At 34.9% G+C, this 17,307-nt stretch overlaps 1 protein-coding gene, 1 long non-coding RNA gene and 6 other non-coding genes across 8 annotated transcripts in view; 4 read left to right on the plus strand and 4 right to left on the minus strand.

Moving 5' to 3' along the window:
* Positions 1 to 17,307, plus strand: part of LOC141440537 (uncharacterized) — a 304,669-nt gene that overhangs the window by 88,770 nt on the left and 198,592 nt on the right. The window lies entirely within an intron of this gene.
* On the minus strand, positions 4,339 to 4,410 carry TRNAG-UCC (transfer RNA glycine (anticodon UCC)). The gene has a single exon. It is a non-coding gene; the product is annotated as a tRNA-Gly (tRNA).
* On the minus strand, positions 4,546 to 4,617 carry TRNAG-UCC (transfer RNA glycine (anticodon UCC)). The gene has a single exon. It is a non-coding gene; the product is annotated as a tRNA-Gly (tRNA).
* TRNAG-UCC (transfer RNA glycine (anticodon UCC)) lies at positions 4,753 to 4,824 on the minus strand. The gene has a single exon. It is a non-coding gene; the product is annotated as a tRNA-Gly (tRNA).
* Positions 9,025 to 9,096, plus strand: TRNAG-UCC (transfer RNA glycine (anticodon UCC)). The gene has a single exon. It is a non-coding gene; the product is annotated as a tRNA-Gly (tRNA).
* On the plus strand, positions 10,819 to 10,890 carry TRNAG-UCC (transfer RNA glycine (anticodon UCC)). Its single transcript has one exon. It is a non-coding gene; the product is annotated as a tRNA-Gly (tRNA).
* TRNAG-UCC (transfer RNA glycine (anticodon UCC)) lies at positions 13,600 to 13,671 on the minus strand. Its single transcript has one exon. It is a non-coding gene; the product is annotated as a tRNA-Gly (tRNA).
* Positions 15,996 to 17,307, plus strand: part of LOC141440153 (uncharacterized) — a 62,654-nt gene continuing 61,342 nt past the window's right edge. The window contains exon 1 of the mRNA XM_074104616.1: positions 15,996 to 16,278. The gene's annotated coding sequence lies outside the window, so the exon portion shown is untranslated. The remainder of the gene's footprint in view (positions 16,279 to 17,307) is intronic.

The following is a 17,307-nucleotide window of genomic DNA, read 5'->3' on the forward strand; positions in this document are numbered from 1 at the left end:
GATGTCATAATAATATTAACTAATTCATTGTAGTTTCGATAAAAAATTGACGTTTTTGGTGCGACGTAAAGAGCGCCTACGTAAAAATCATAGCAAATCTGTTTTTTTGCATAATTATTTCCTACAGGCGTTGACAGTAGATGTTACAATGTTCTTTTTAACCCCCGACACAAAAAGAGGGGTGTTATAAGTTTGACCGCTATGTCATTGTGTGTCTGTCTGTCTGTCTGTGGCACCGTAGTTCTTAAGCGGGTGGATCGATTTGAATGCGTTTTTTTTTATTTGAAAACAAGTTTTCTAGCGATAGTTTTTAGACATGTTTCATCAAAATCGGTTTTGCCGTTTGTTAGATGTTGTAGTTTGAAGTGACAAAGTCGGTTTTTTTTTTCATCAAAAAAAAACCAGTCCAATTGGAACATAACACCATCACATCTTGAACATCAGGAGTAGGAATAAACTAATCAATCAGGTCTATATCATTATGGCAGTAAGTGTCCAAAGTTTTGAAAACAATTTTTTTTTTAAATGAACTAAAAAAATTTCCTTGCTCACCCGCGACCTTAAATAATTCAAAAAAAAAAAACTTAGTTCATTGATATGGACCTCCGCAAAGTAACGCCTGATTCAATAAATAAAAATAAAAATACAAGAATTACTTGCTATCAAAGAGTTTAGTGGGAGAGTATTTTGACAGTAGCTTATAAAGAAATAATACTAATTTCTATTTTAAAGAATATTATAATAAGAGTTAATTTAGGAATAATTGTTTTGCCCTAACAGGGTTTATACTGGGACATAATTTTATTTTCAAGAACTTGTACACGTATAAAGCAATAAATAATTATGATTATGATGATTATATACGTAAAACACAGGTGTTTATGCTTTTATTCGTGTCATACTACAATCTTACACTAGTAGGGTCAAAAACGAGTTCTTGGGTGTAAGTATGTGTGTTTGTTAGTGTGTGCAGAATACATACAGAATGTCTCTTCTCGCATAACTGAGCTACTTTTGTTCTGCTACTTTTTACATTATCCCTGTCCATGATAAAAAAGTATGCAATTTCCCAGAAACGACTTTTTAGTTTTAGCCAGTCTGTAAGATGGAACTTTATGTTTCTAGTAGCCTTTGGCTAATTTTTTTAGGCATTGATATGTTTATCTAAGAAATGCATCGTGAAACGATCGTGGGTGGGAATGTCAAAAATTATTTCAAGGCCAACCAAGCAATTATAATATTATAAGGGGTACCAAGAGAACTAATGAATTGAACACTGAATTAACGATTAGGTACACTTTGAGGATCAATAAATTATCTTAATTCAAGTTACTTGCAGATGTTATAAAACAAAAGTAGCTCAGTTATCCAAGTAGAATCGAACCTTGAATTTAAAGTCCCTTGGTCAAAAACACCCTGTATAGGATACCCCAACGTCATGTACGTTACGGTAAAGGGGCCAGTGCCCTTAGTGTAAGTTTTCGGTTACATAATACGTCTCGATCGCGTTCGCGTTAAAATCTCAATTTATATGGAAACACGAACAGCGCCTCTAGCGGACGGAACGTTTGCAATGTTCGTGTTTCCATACAAATTGAGATTTTAACGCGAACGCGATCGAGACGTATTTTGTAACCGAAAACTTATACTAAGGGGCTGTTTCACCATCCATTAATTAGTGTTAACTGACGGTTAAATGTGATGCCGTCTCTATTTGTTTTGTTCGAATAGACAGAGACGGCATCACATTTAACCGTCAGTTAACACTAATCAATGGATGGTGAAACAGCCCCTAAGGGTACAGAACTCCAGTTCTGAGGCGATGTCAACATGTGTATGTCGTTTACGTAGGCACATTTCCAAATTTTATTGTTTCGCTATTATTCATTTATTTATTCCAACAAAAAATTACAGCATCACAGTAAACACCAATACGCTGTAAAATTCAAATTATACAAACAAAAAGACATAAAATATTATTATTTAGGTTTTATATTATTATTTTAACATTTCGTGGCCCATATGTATGTATGTATGCAAATACTTTATTGTACATCAAACACAAAATAATACAAAAAGAAAACAACAAATCATAACAGTACAAAGGCGAACCATATTCTACGCCTTTTAAGCCAAGTTTGTAACAGAAAATATAATGTAGAGTTGGCACAATCTGACGGTAAAAGTACAGTATAGATAACTGAAAGAACAAATCGTCTTGAAACACTTGTACGATTACAAAGAATTAATGCTTTGTATCTGGCACTTGAGTTCGAGTGGCCCTAGAGGTATTGTGGCCGATATTGTTATTACAGTTATTTTTAGAGCCAGATAGCTGAAAGCTTTCGTAATTAAACGTCTTTGAAGGTATATGACGTCAGGTATAATAGTATTTAAGCGGTCTGGAAAGTGTTTTAAAATAACCAAACCAACTTAGAAGAAGTTGGACATTCTTGACATTGTCATTTCAATGTTCAATATCTCCAAAACGGCTGAACAGATTTTACGAGTAATGAAACATAACTCAAAATTATTTATTTTGATAGAAACTACCTGGTAAGTAGTAACATTTTGAACAACCCGTAAAATACAATAAAAACGCTGTCTCCAATATTACGAGTAAGGATAATTCTTCGTTAAACCTACCTGAGGTTTTCATCGATTTTTGACAAGTTTTTAATCGTAACACTAAAGTTATGGCCAGAAAACCAGTTTTTTGACCTGAAATTGTTCAACTTTGATGCCAAATATCTCGAAGACAAAATAACTTTGAAGTAAATATGGGATAGGTACTATATATTGCTTAAAGCCGTTGTTGCTAATATCAAAATATTAGAAAACTAAGGAATATCGAAGGTCATTGGGGCATGGGGTCCCCTTAAGTTTAATTAATGACTGGAGAAGTGCTAGGTAAGAAGTAGGATAAGTTAGCAGTTATGTTAGCTGTGGTGGCCTAGTGGTTTGACCTATCGCTTCACAAGCAGAGGATCGTGGGTTCAAACCCAGGCTCAACCCCTGAGTTTTTCGAAATTCATGTGCGAAATCACATTTGAAATTTACCACGAGCTTTACGGTGAAGGAAAACGTCGTGAGGAAACCTGCACAAACCAGCGAACCAATTCAATGCTTATCCAGCAATTGCCTACTTTCAGGCCTGGGCAATGTACCTAGGTACTATTGTATTGTTTTGTATGACAAGTAATCGATGTCTCACCATCAAAACCTGCAACTTGTAAATATATACTTTCGTAACAAGCGCCATCCCGCAGTTTGGCATGCACTATTAGCAGAAGATACACATGAGGTATCATAATTGCAGACATATCTTAAAATTTAATCTAAGTGAAAGTCAAAGTATCTGTAAGTTCAGCGTTTTGAATGCAAAAATCTAACCTAACATAGAAAAATTTGAAATTCAAATTTTCATTTGAAAGTTCCCTCAAAAACGGCTGGACCGATTTTTCCGTCGCTTATTTTAAAAGATCAAATCGTAATGATTGTTTGGTCATATCTGTCGAAGAACCGACAACCGCTGGAGTAGACGAGTTCTTGAGTAGAGACTGCGTAAAAGTAGAATCAGAATCAGAAAAAATGTTTATTGTAGAACATAGGTAGGCTGTGAGATACAGAGTTGTTAAGACATTTTGCTCAATTTAGGCTATAAAAAGCACTCATCACTGCTGCTGAGCTAAGATCACTACTTTTATTGTATCACGATAAAAAATCGCAGAAACAAAACTTAGAAACAACTTTTTTTCTACAGACGAGCAACTATCATTACATTACAGGTTATAATAACTTATTTTGTTTCCATATATCACGATCTATCCCCAAACAATGACCCCTGTGTACCAACTCGCCTCAATCGATAGATTACAGCAGTGCGACTGACGTGCAAGCGAGATAAACAGATGCCAACTGCCAGGAGTAAGACTGAGACAGGACATTTGTTACTGTTACAAAGGTTTAATCCTCAAATTGGACTGACATTTTGCAAACGGTTCGTTAGTTTGTTAGTTGAATGCTGAAACTCGGACCATCTATAATATTAGTTTGGTTACCTAAGTAATATTATTATTATAATTAAGCTTATTTAACTAAGTGAAAATAACTGTGTGTCTGGCTGTGTTTTGGGTTCCATGTCTCAAAAAAAAGTAACTCAATAAGAGTAAAAATACTTAATAAAAACAGCGTAGGCCGGTAATCGAACTACAAATAAACAATAGAAAACATTGTTTCAGAGCGATCCTTTCTAGGCAACCACTTACAACAGAAAGAAGTATAATAACCATTAATTAATTTATTACAGATTTAAGAAAAAACTACATTAAAAAGGTGTGCGTCGGCCGGGAATCGAACCCGGATCAACTGCTTGGAAGGCAACTATGCTGACCATTACACCACCAACGCATCTGTCTTTATGCTCAAATTTGTACGACAGTTTTTATCTACCACACTCAGTCTATAAATACAAAGTAATTAAGTTTAATTACTTCAAGAATATTAAATAACAGGTAATTAAACTAAGCCCATGAGAAAAAGATATGCGTCGGCCGGGAATCGAACCCGGATCAACTGCTTGGAAGGCAACTATGCTGACCATTACACCACCAACGCATCTGTCTTTAAACTCAAATTGGAACGTCAGTTTTTACCTACCACACTCAGTCTATAAAAATAAAGTAATTAAGTTGAATTACTTCCAGAATATAGAATTAGAGGTAATCAAATTAAGCCCATGAGAAAAAGATGTGCGTCGGCCGGGAATCGAACCCGGATCAACTGCTTGGAAGGCAACTATGCTGACCATTACACCACCAACGCATCTGTTTAAGCCTGTGTAACTTATGAACTAAAGAAAACCATTGACATATAAGTTATTTGTTCAGGTGCTTACCATATTTGTCACTGCTTTAATTAAAACAATTGAAATAATTCTAATTTTAGTTATAATGAGGAAATACGTAGAAGAACTAAGGTCACCGATATAGCCAGGTGAATTAGCTTGTTCAAATGGTAATTGTGTGTGAACAGTACATGGTCATAAAGATTGCACATTGGTCTTTGGAAAGAGACTCGGCTGATTTCGGCTTTGTAGAGCGTTATCACACACTACTTATGTGACGTTTGTCAGTCGTTGTGTAGGTGCAATAAAGTATTGACGCATTTAGATGAAAATATATAATAAAGAGTTGGTGAAACCCCCCAAAACTTTAAATTGTACGATGGCATCTTTAGGGAAAAGAGGGACCTATTCTTTTTCTAGTAGTTGCAACAGCTCTCTATAGATATCCAAAGTTTAAATGCCATTTAAATTTGACGTAAGCTAATTAAGTCAATAAAGGAGCAGTATTTATTTGTTATAAAACGTCACTTAATAAATACGATGACTGATGGACTATGGCCAGTGTTCGGAAATCGTCGTGTCTATCCGTTGTGTAGAACCCATAGAACAAGCTTTGCTTAGAGTGGGGCTAGTTCAATTGGTATGATTTGTCCCATGACATTATTATTATTATTATCATGTACAGTCAAGGAAACTGAACCACGTACCAGGGTGGAACCTTGGTGCTACTAATATTATGTTGACATCCCATACTCCCGAAGAAAACATAGCGAAATTGGTTATGAAAAGGTTCCAGCTTGGTAACGTGATATAAATGCTCATAGAGTCTGATCTGATTATGATGTATACAGGGCATGGAGAAATAAATAAATAAATTAGTTTTTTTAATTGTATGCAAAAGTATTTAGTAAAGACCATAACACAATTATGCTTACATAAGTTTTATTTAAGAATCACGACTCTCATTTTTCCTTAGAAAATAAACTAGCACGACCACATGATCATTACTTGCTTTTAATTAAAAACGATGCACTTGCTGACGTGACAGCTGCAGCTGACACAGATTCAATAGCTAATCCTAATTTCAATATGGCATCATAGCTCTTAAATCAACGTCTGGTTACTTTTTATTTTGTGTAGGTACTGTATAGTTAATAAAACCATGAAACAACAACAAGAACGAAAGTAGACACTGCCAAAACAATAGCTGATGCAAATAGAAGTAACAGTAAGAAGAAACACGCGAGCAGAAGATTATTCCTTGGCAAATCAGAAGGAGCCACTTCACTGTAGTAAGATGTAATAGCGGATACCCTACTGTACATCTTGATTTTAGACTATGAGTCTCACTGTTTTTTAATTACCGAACAATTTGCTTGCCACATCGAAAGTTGACACTTCCCTATATCTCTAGTAGTAGTAGTGTAGGGCACCTGCCAGGTGGAGTGACGATCTGCGAAAGGCTGCTGGTAGAAGCTGGATGTCTCAAGCCGTGGAAATAGCAGTACTCATTGGTGGAAACCTGCGTGCAGCAGTGGACTCTATAGGCTGATGATGATGATGATGATGATGATGATGATATTCCTGTTAATCTGCTTTTATTACTTGTGATGGTGCAATAAGCGTCACGGCATAACGAAAAATCTGTTGTTCACCAGTCCTAGCTGTATTGTTCTTTTATTTTTCTTGTGTTCTTCTCTAAGTAGTTGGAAAGTCTTAGTATAGCAAGGGAGCCTTTTCCGTTCTTTCACCTATTAGTAGACTGCTCTCCACTTTATTTTCCACCATATTCCTTAAAATCCTCTGTTTCAGGAACTTGATCGCCTTTAAAAGCTTTTGGGAGTCATCTTATTCAACATTTTTTAAATGTCTATGTATATCCGTGCAACTTCTTGACATTTGAATCTTTTTGGTCAAAATCTTTGGATGAACGACAGACTTGAATTCATAAAAGCAAAATTATTTTGTAACTTCAACGTCGTTTCAGTTATGATGACAAATATTGACTAATTACTTGAGGAAAATATTGTTATAATGATTTCACTAGCATAAAGGATTTTAAAAATATATTCCACTAATATTATAAACGCGAAGTTTGTGATTATGTCTGTTTGTTACTCATTCAGGCTAAATAGCTGTACACACATAAGCTATTTTATTCCTATGTTCTGTGTTATGTTTCTAAGTCTTAACTTAACTGGTGTGTAGATAAGTACATTATATTTTGCACGGATGTTCATCATGCAACGTAAATGAAAATGACAATGTAATTTTATTTTATTTCAATATAATTACTTTACTTGGATACAGGAAAATATTGTGTTGGGTCCGTTTCCATCAGAGATGTGCGAGGAGTGTGTTTTTCATGAACCAATAGGAACACCTCATTTACCTCGCCTCGCTCCACTCAGCTGTTTTTATTGATTAACTAGAGTTTACCCGCGGCTTCGCACGCGTGAACTATTCGATATGGAAGTTACAATTGAAATTCCGGGATTTTACAAAATTCCTGTGGGAAATCCCAAAATTTATATCGTAATCTTCATTGAGGTGTTGTGTTAAGAACAACTACCCCGTGGGAATATTGGAATAAAAGTAGTCTTACTCGTATGTGTTATTTCAGACATCCATCTATCTACATACCATATTTCATGACTCTAAGCCCAGCGTAATCTGCTTTCTACTTTCTAATCTGGTAAAGAGCTTTACAGACTGCAATGCAGGATAATGTATAGATTTCTTTTTCCCTGAACGCCAACACTGGCATAGATAATAGATCGCTCGTTTTTGTCTCGAAATTCGAACTTGTGATTTTATTTTGCTTAATATACAAAATGTACACACCCAATATCATATTTTCTCAAGTTTTTCGCGATTCCCAAGGTCAAAGAATCTAATTGCTTTAAAATTCCAGAGAAATAATGCATTTTTTGGGAGAAATGTGTCAAAATGGTGTTGTAGAGCGCCATCCTGCTCTGTCTCGTTTTTTTTTTGCGCGTTCTGGCGGTTCACTTTTATACTATAGATGAAAACCAATTTTTTGCAACACATCCTCGCCCTCTGATGGAAACACAGCCTTAAGGAAGCGAGGTGCATATTAGTATTTGAACATATAGTCTCTGCCTACCCGTCCGTTGGAAAAAAAGCGTGATTGTATGTAAATCAATTCAATAGCATGTGTGACGTTCCTGATTGCCATGGAACACTCGTAGGAACTACAGCCCAAGCCTGAGAGGAACCTAGCAGTCAGCAGTGGAGCTTGTACAAGTCAGAGATGAAAATAAAACAAAAATATTATGATATGGGATACTTTTTTATTTTTTTCTAGTTGTAGTTTAGTTAAACTACAACTAGAAAAAAATAAAAAAGTATCAAATTTTAAAATGGTTCCCCGCGTTAAAAGCGAAGCCTAGTGCGACCCTGGTAATTCTGGTTGAGCACTGTATTTTTTTTTAAATAAACACATTTTGCTTTTCAAATTTATTTATTTTTTATTTCAGTATAAAGGTACAAATATTTTTAGTAACACAATAATTAAAATTAGATTAATTTAAAAATATTAATAAACCTAAGACAAACTAATTTAATATTAAATAAATAAATTTGAAAAGCAAAATGTGTTTATTTAAAAAAAAATACAGTGCTCGACCAGAATTACCAGGGTCGCACTAGGCTTCGCTTTTAACGCGGGGAACCATTTTAAAATTTACAAGAGAATTAATTTTGGTGACGGTTGTGCTCTTATATATAATTTAAGGGATTTATGGGAGAAAAACAAATATTTATATTTATAACAGCAATAACACATACACGTGCTAAAAATACAAACATAAATGTGTTGCTAAACTTCAAACTCAGATATGTCCACTCTACCTCCTTTGGGGAGTATCGATCTACCTTATTTGCCTTTCTTTTGATACCAACCATTCTTAGAGTTTGAAGTTTAGCAACACAAATATGCATTATATAATACATATATAGATGCTAGTATATGTATACACACTAGTATGTGTAACACTGGTGTATTGGCTTTGTAACTATGTTTCAATAACCTCGACGTTTCGATCATATTGCAAGCGACTGCGGCATGCGGCCATGAGCGGACCGAAGATTTTTTCAACACTTGTACAAACAATTGTATTTTCAGGCTTTTAATTTTTACGTAAACCTACACAGATGCGTTGGTGGTGTAATGGTCAGCATAGTTGCCTTCCAAGCAGTTGATCCGGGTTCGATTCCCGGCCGACGCACATCTTTTTCTCACGGGCTTAGTTTAATTACCTATATTTTAAGGTCATGGTCCTTAAACTTAATTACTTTATATTTATACCCTGAATGGCAGGTAATAAATGTTATTAAAATTTACGCGTAAAGACAGATGCGTTGGTGGTGTAATGGTCAGCATAATTATTATGTGGTTGCCTTCCAAGCAGTTGATCTGGCTTCAATTACCGACTGCCGCACATCTTTTTTTCACGGATTTAGTTTAATTACATCTTATTTTTAAGGACCAAGAAGTAATTCAACTTAATTACTTTATATTTCTACCCTGAATATGGCAGTTGAAAAATATTTTTAAAAATTACACATGAATACAAACGCGTTGGTGGTGGTGGTTGGTGGTTGGTGGTTATGGTCGACATAGTTTCCTTCCAAACATTTGATCCGGGTTCGATTCCCGCGGCGGATTAAATATCGGATTGACTAGATATCGGCGTAGTGATTGCTTATTTAAAGGAGCGGCCACACCGCTGCTTAAAAAACAGTGACGGTCCAAATTTGCACTGACCCCGGCATGCAAACTATGGCCCAAGTCCTCTCATTCTGAGAGGAGGCCTGTACTCTGCTATAGAACATGTAGTACCACCCGCATGACATTTACCACATGGTTAGTGAGTATGTATGCAAGTATGAGCATTCATTTAGCTGGTATTTTACCGGGAAAAAATAAAAATAATGACGCATTCGTTTAGCAGCGTCTCTGATTGTAATGTTTTGTCTCTTCTCGTGAATTCAGCTAGGTTTTACCATTTTATCCAAAATAATAAATTAATATATTGTACCCTAAATGTAAAAGAATTTCGTGGTCAATTACTTATGCAATAACATGAAAGTTCTTAAACGCGTGATCCATTTGTTTAGATGCCGGGTAGCTTAGTGGTGTGGTTTGACCTATGACCTCTCAAACAGAGGGTCGTGGGTTTGAACCCAGTCTCGAACCTCTAAGTTTTTCGGAATTTATGTCCGTAGCTAAATTTGAAATATACCATGAGCTTTACACTGAAGGAAAATACATACTTGCGAAAAAATTAAAAGGCGTGTATTGTGAATGTCCCAATCGGCAATGGGCCTGCGTGATAACTATAGTCCAAGCCCTCTCATTCCTACAGAAAGCCTATGCCTTGCAGTGAATTGAGACGATCCATTTGAAATTTGAACTTTAAGGCTGCAGCTCCACTGAGTCGGAGACGAGAGGAGCGGAGAGGAGACATGTAGGAATCGACCAATCTTATTGACTGTTTCTATTGAAGCGGTGCGGAGACGAGATGAGAATTTGAACGAATATGATTGGTCGATCCCGTACACGTCTCCTCTCCGCTCTGATCGTCTCTGCCTCAGTGGAGGCGCAGCCTAAGTTAAAACCTGAACCAGTGAGGAAAAACAAATTAACTTTAAATAAGCAACCACTACGCCGATCTCTGTCACAGAAAAACAGATGTTTAAATTTTTTTAATTATCGGAAACGCGAAAGTTTGTATTGAAAAATATTTTTAACACTTTTTCTTTCACACAACGCGTTATGTTAAAGTCAGTTACTTGACTTGATACGGAAAAACAGAAAGAAAGACAAAATTACAACAAAACCAATAAAATAAGCTTTACAAATTCAGCTCTTAATAAGTGTATCACTTGAATAAACACATTGAAATGAATTCTATAACTTGGCTATTATTTTCCAAGAACCTACAGATGCGTTGGTGGTGTAATGGTCAGCATAGTTGCCTTCCAAGCAGTTGATCCGGGTTCGATTCCCGGCCGACGCACACTTTTTATTGCTACTAATAAAATAAAATAGTCAAAATAATATGCCAAAAGTTCTTCTATTTACAAGTTTCGTATCGTAAACACTTTTTTTTTTATGATTTTGCCATTTAGTGAAATAATAAATAGCCTGCGTATTGATTTACATATATACTTTATTTTACCAGAAAATTATAAGTGATAACACAGAATCAATAATTTTATAAGTACCTATCTAAAAGTGATATTATAAAGAACTTAGTCAACTATAGATGCTCATTAGAGTAAAAAAAAATATACAACTGAAATAAATACAATTAATAATAATATTTTAAGCTTAAAAGTTTTCATAAACTAGTAAAATAAAGCTCGAAGTCTCACTATTAAATACACGTGTGTTTATACTTAACTTATTTAGAACTTTGGCTATAAATTATCAAGTTTGTAAATTCTTTTTTTTTATTTTCCTTGCCTTTTTCAGATTTGTGAACTCTTTCCACGCCTCTTTATTGTATTTCATCATCCAAAAGTAAATGCTAATAAGTGTAACCGACACTAAATTAACTACAAGGTAACCTAACACACCTAAATCATTATGCTGATGGTCATCTATCATGATCATCACTATAACGGGCAAGTAAATCACTAACCCCGTGGTTAAAAACGCCAAAGTAGCAATTAATGCTAATCTAAGTTTAGTATTCTTTGTTGACACTATGGCAGATTCAGATTTAAACAAAGCGTATAAAACTCTCAAGTATAATAAGAAATTAAAACTTGAGGTCGCTATTCCGAAATACAATCCATGAAGCCTTAGAAGAATGATCATCAAAGTTACTAAGACAGGTAGTATCCAAGCGAAGAGATTTGCCTTTAAATATCTGTACTTGATAGAATTGTTGAATATTTTAACAAAGTCAATGTAGAACATAGCAGTCGCTATGATAAGCCAATGGTTAAACACGGTCTGGAAAAAGATACACAAGTAACAGTTCCCAAGGCCAGCTAAAGCGAAAGGAGTAAGTAAATGCAAGGAACCACTGAAGATAATATTCTGGAAGACGTAGTTATGGAATTTCCTCCATTTGGGGATTAGGATCCATGAGACCAAGCCGTAAATACACGTGACGATGGCGAGAGTTGTGACGCTTATCCAAAGGAATATCAAGAAATACAAGAAATAGTCATGAGTCCTCGATATAATGTTTTGGAATTTGTCTTCAATAACTGGTGATATTTGCATTTTTTCAATGTGTTATTTACCACCAATATCTTTGCCAACGTAAAGTTTTCTTATAATCTTGTAAATTCCAGCGCACCTCTTAAAAGTTCTTTCGACAAACTCTTTTTATGTAAGCGTTTATAAAGATTGTTAATTACTGCTGATCGATTATGAAATTGCACTGTAACTCAATAATTCACTTTTAAATTTTATTTTTCTATTTATCCACTAAATTCACTTCTTGTTTTCTCGTAAAAGTTATATTGTTTCAAAATTTACTTTTTCCATTGGACTGCTTCAGATCTCTTGAGTTATGCTTCTGTTCTTCATAAGTCCTGACAACACATCTTTGTTGTATGAATCTTAGAAAATCTTCATATTTCCTATTCCACATCTCTTTATTCATGTCTTCAATATCATACAAGTACAGACCATAGGTCTTTAAGTAACAATAATAACCGCAGTTTTGTCGTTACTGCACTAACACTTATTATAATGTTTACAATAACCTACGTTCCCAGTGTTCAGTTCCACAGCGATGATTAAACACTGAATATATGACTTTAACTTGAGAACATCGTACAGCTATACGCACTGTTATTTCCTGTTAATAATATTTTCTAGATTTACCTCAACTTAATAAATAGATTTCTTGCTGACGAGGAAAAGCTGCGTAAAAGAAGTACTTATATATTAGCTAACTTAGTGATCCCGCTATTATTTGTAACCGTCATAACTATTTAAAAATTATCAATGACTTTGATGACTTTTGGAAATAATAATTGTATGCCAAGTTTCTTGCAACAACATTATTCTTGGCAATGATGGTCTTTTCGAAACCGCTGGTAGTATAAAAGTGACATATGAAGAGCCCTTTGCAGCATACTTGCAGAATAAACGTTTTTAATCTTGATAAAATAACTCGAAATTAATGTTTTTAAAATAACAAGTCTAACGACCGACCTGACCAGAGGCCTTATTGTTAACCGTATACCGTATTTGGAATTACAATTGTTTTCACCACATACGGAAGATGAGGGTAGGAAGAGGACCACGAGCGTACGCGCGTCAGTCAATATGGCCTCAGGGAGGCTACTACGAAATTCGAAATCGAAGTTCGTGTCGTACCGTCCCCCTCACTCACGTATTAAATAATAGAAGTGACAGAGGGATGGAACGACACGAACTTCGATTTTTGAATTTCGTAGTAGCACCACCACAGGTTACTAGCTGCGCTTATGAAAATTTTCATCTCAACCGTTTTTGTGGCATAAAAAAATACCCAAAAGTCAAAGTACTTATTTATCAAACTTTAGCATTTCTATTGTTAATAGGACAGTAGGACACATGGCGTAGCTATCCCAAAACAAATTACAATAAAACAAAACCAGACAGAAATACAATAAAAGAGAGTTACAATAAAGAAAACAACGTATAAAAAGGCGAAAGGAGACAGACGCAAAAGAGAGAACGATTTACAAAAAATGTGCGTCACGATTTACAAAAAATGTGCGTCGGCCGGGAATCGAACCCGGATCAACTGCTTGGAAGGCAACTATGCTGACCATTACACCACCAACGCATCTGTTTAAGCTCCTAAAATTTAAAACTGTTGTTTTTTTCGGCTTTATAATAGGTACGTATCAAATTATTATTAATTTACACAGTGTTTGTTTATACAGCTGATGAGACTTACAAAACTTATTTACATGAAGTTTACTTCTCTCAAAATCCATAATTTATTTTATTTAACACTAGACTTTACCTATGGCTTTCCACGCGTAAACCATTAGTTGCAGCTCAATTGAAATTCCGGAATCCACTGGGAATTCCAAAAATTATATCGTGAATTTCATTAACGTCGTTAACATCGCATAAAAAACACCCGCTCCAAATGTTCTCTATTTATCGTAGCGGACAAAATTGTGAGATTTTGTATGGATCCCGTAGGAATATTTGGATTCATCATCATCATCATCGGCCAGAAGACGTCCACTGCTGGACAAAGGCCTCCCTCTTAGAACACCACAATGAACGACAACTCGCCACTTGCATCCACCGAAATATCGGCTATATGGGTAAACTAGCCAATTTAGTAGATGTAGATATATTCAGCCAGTAACAGTTGAAGTAACAAATGTACGTAAGGGACATGAAAATTTCTGGTTTATTATATAAGATTTTTTAATACAATTTTTCCAGAGAATGGAAAATTTTCGCAAGTTTTTATAGGTGGTATTTTTGTTAAGAAGCAATACAGATACAGTATTGCAAATTCAGATACAGAGAATGGTCATCAAGTTGTGTATTATTACTATGTTGTTTAAGTGTGTCTTTACGTATACCAGTAAACTGTGTACTATAGTTTAAATTAAGTGTTATTATTTTACCATCGTCATTTATTTCATCTTTTTGATGTTCTCTGTCATTTTTATCAGGACCTCGATCCAAATCTTCATCATCATTAAAATCTTCGTCATTTCCATGACCATCAGTCCAATGACTTAAAAGTCTTTCGTATTTTGAACACAGTATTTGATACAGAGCTGGTTTCAGTGGTTACGTAAGCCTGAAAAAGGTACGAGCCTTGCCGTTTTCATCAAATTGTTCTTAACAATCCGCAGGGAATTGAAACTTTATATTTTATATGTATACGTGAAAACTAAGGTCATTTCTCACAGAGTATTAAAACACAGAGCGATTAGCGAAACAAAAATTTATTTTGGCGAAATGAACACTGGCAGAATGGAGATGAGTGCTTCAAAAACCTGTCTACAAATTATGATTGGTTTTATTTGGAGTCTTTTTGTATTTTTTATTTCAACTCCAAATTTGTTACTTTTACGGGTATTCCGTGAAACCATATCGAAAATAAGTATAAGTAGCGCATAAGTAGCGTAGTAGAAATAAGCAACCTGAGATATGAATGCATAGGAAAAAAATCGTGTCTAGATTCCTGTCCAGCGGCGGTGTAGGGGTTATAGCACGCAGCATGGATTGCTGAGGACCTGAGTTCGATTCCCAGCGCTGGTCTCTTTTTCTGGTTTTTCTGTGCATCCATGTCTCAGTTTGTATTTTCGATCTGTCTACAAAGTTTGAACTCCCATATTCGATCCCGCTTGGGGCACTATCCGTGTATCCGTAGTACGTACGTTACGTAGTAGTAACGGTATGTAGGTATATGTATTTAAGTATGTCTAGTCCATAATCGATAAAAAGAGTTTCTTGCCGGATTCTTCTCAACAGAGGTTTTTCTGAACCTAGTTTTTTTTTGACTTTCATAAGTGCTTGTTATAGCCTTAATTGAATAAAGATGTTTGACTTTGACTTTGAATCCATTGCCTAGTACCCATAACACAAGGGTTTCTTCCTTGCTGTCAACTATCCCGTGATAGTTATTAGTTTTTTTATAATTCCTCGCGACTTTAATTACTAAGAATTTGCTTATCGCAGAACTGCAAATTTTTTTAGGATATAAACAATCTTATGTCCTTCCTCGGAAGTTAAACTATATTTATCCCTGATTTCATCTAAATCGGATGAGAAAATCACTTAAGTATATGGTTGAGTAACAAACATTTTCACAATTTTTTTCGTTTATAAAATTAGTGTTAGATATTTTATTATACAACACCAGTTTAAAATTATTTATTTACCAAAATAATTCGAATTATTTTTAAACTACTTTGTATTATTAGTGCAGATAATAATCATCTGTCATAAGTAGTCACGCAACCTCTTTTCCAGCCTTTGACCTTGTCTGATAAAAATAAACTCTACCGCTCCCCCATTTTCCCCACGCTAATCTTTCTGGCAACTCAGCTACTCTATGCGCACCCTATTTAAGATGTAAACACATAAGTATACGTAAAACCCGCATAGGGGTAGGCTCAGTCGGCGCGGCGAGCTGCCGCGGTACAGACGCGGGGTGGCGCTACTGTCACCCACTTAAAAAAAAAACACCAAACCACATTTTCATTTTTTTTACAACCTCCACACTTCTCTCCCACAAACCACCAAAATCAGGCCACGAGTGAGTTTCAAAACGCAATGCGGACGGTTATCTAACCCATCTATACCTATATCCTAAACGACATCTTTTTTTTCCTTATTATTCTTTGGTCATTATGGAAACTTGTGTGGTGTAAAGTGATAGATAATCTGTCATGCCTTGGATACGATAGTCGATGTAAGTTCGTAGTAAAATCAATATCTAGTTGTTACATGCTCAGACTCTGTTTGGTTGATTTCATCTCTTACTGGAGATAATAACTGGACAACAAAGAATTTAATATCCTGTTTTAGTTCGAAAAATACATGAAATCAGTAATCATGTCTGTGAAAAAACTTCTCAATTTTTTATTTAGCCGTAAAAGTACTCAAAACATCGTCGTTACGGAAACAGTACTTTTTAAAAGACAAGATTTGTATCTCCTTCTTATTCTAGTTATGACTTATTTAAAAACAAGTAGATGTAATACTGTAACTTAAGCTTTTTAAGAATCTGAATATTTTAAAATAGTCGTTTTTACTTAAAATAACATATCTTTGTTTTTTTGCTTGTAATTCTAATTCTAATTGAACTAAGTACTCATCTCTTCCTAGTTCATAAACATGATCAAATATTTAAGTACTCCAAGCATTTATTATTACTATAAATTAAATTAATATCACTTAATTAATTTATTATACCATTTCCAGTAAACAAAAGCTTGTAGAATTTTGTTTATTCATATACTTCAATTTTCCTTACTGAAACTTGTTTTATTGAATTAACTTCCTAGTAACCCAACAAGTATTAATTAAGTTAATTATTCACGCATGTATGCCTTATCTATCCTTACTAATATTATGAATTCAAAAATAAATCTGTCCGTTTGTCTGTTACGTCTTCCTAGTTGTTTTAGCGTTTTGTACATATTTATAACATTAGTAGGATTAGAATATTATTATCACAAAGCGATATTCAGAAGCATCGTCATTTTCCCATTCCTGTATCATATACTACGTTGGATTCAGTAAACTCCAGTGAAAAAGCATTACCGGTCTCAGGTGTGTTGCTTCGTATGAACTGTCTCGGCTGCGGGCTTTATAACTGTCTGGTGCAAGCAAATTTATTTGTGTTATCTATATTGTATAGTCGACTTTAGCGTTTTACCATTTTTAGGATTTCGTAATTCAAAAGGAAACAATTGAATCTTTATAGGATTACTTGCGT

The sequence above is a fragment of the Choristoneura fumiferana genome, chromosome 22 (genome assembly GCF_025370935.1).
Source record: "Choristoneura fumiferana chromosome 22, NRCan_CFum_1, whole genome shotgun sequence".
Lineage (NCBI taxonomy): Eukaryota > Metazoa > Arthropoda > Insecta > Lepidoptera > Tortricidae > Choristoneura > Choristoneura fumiferana.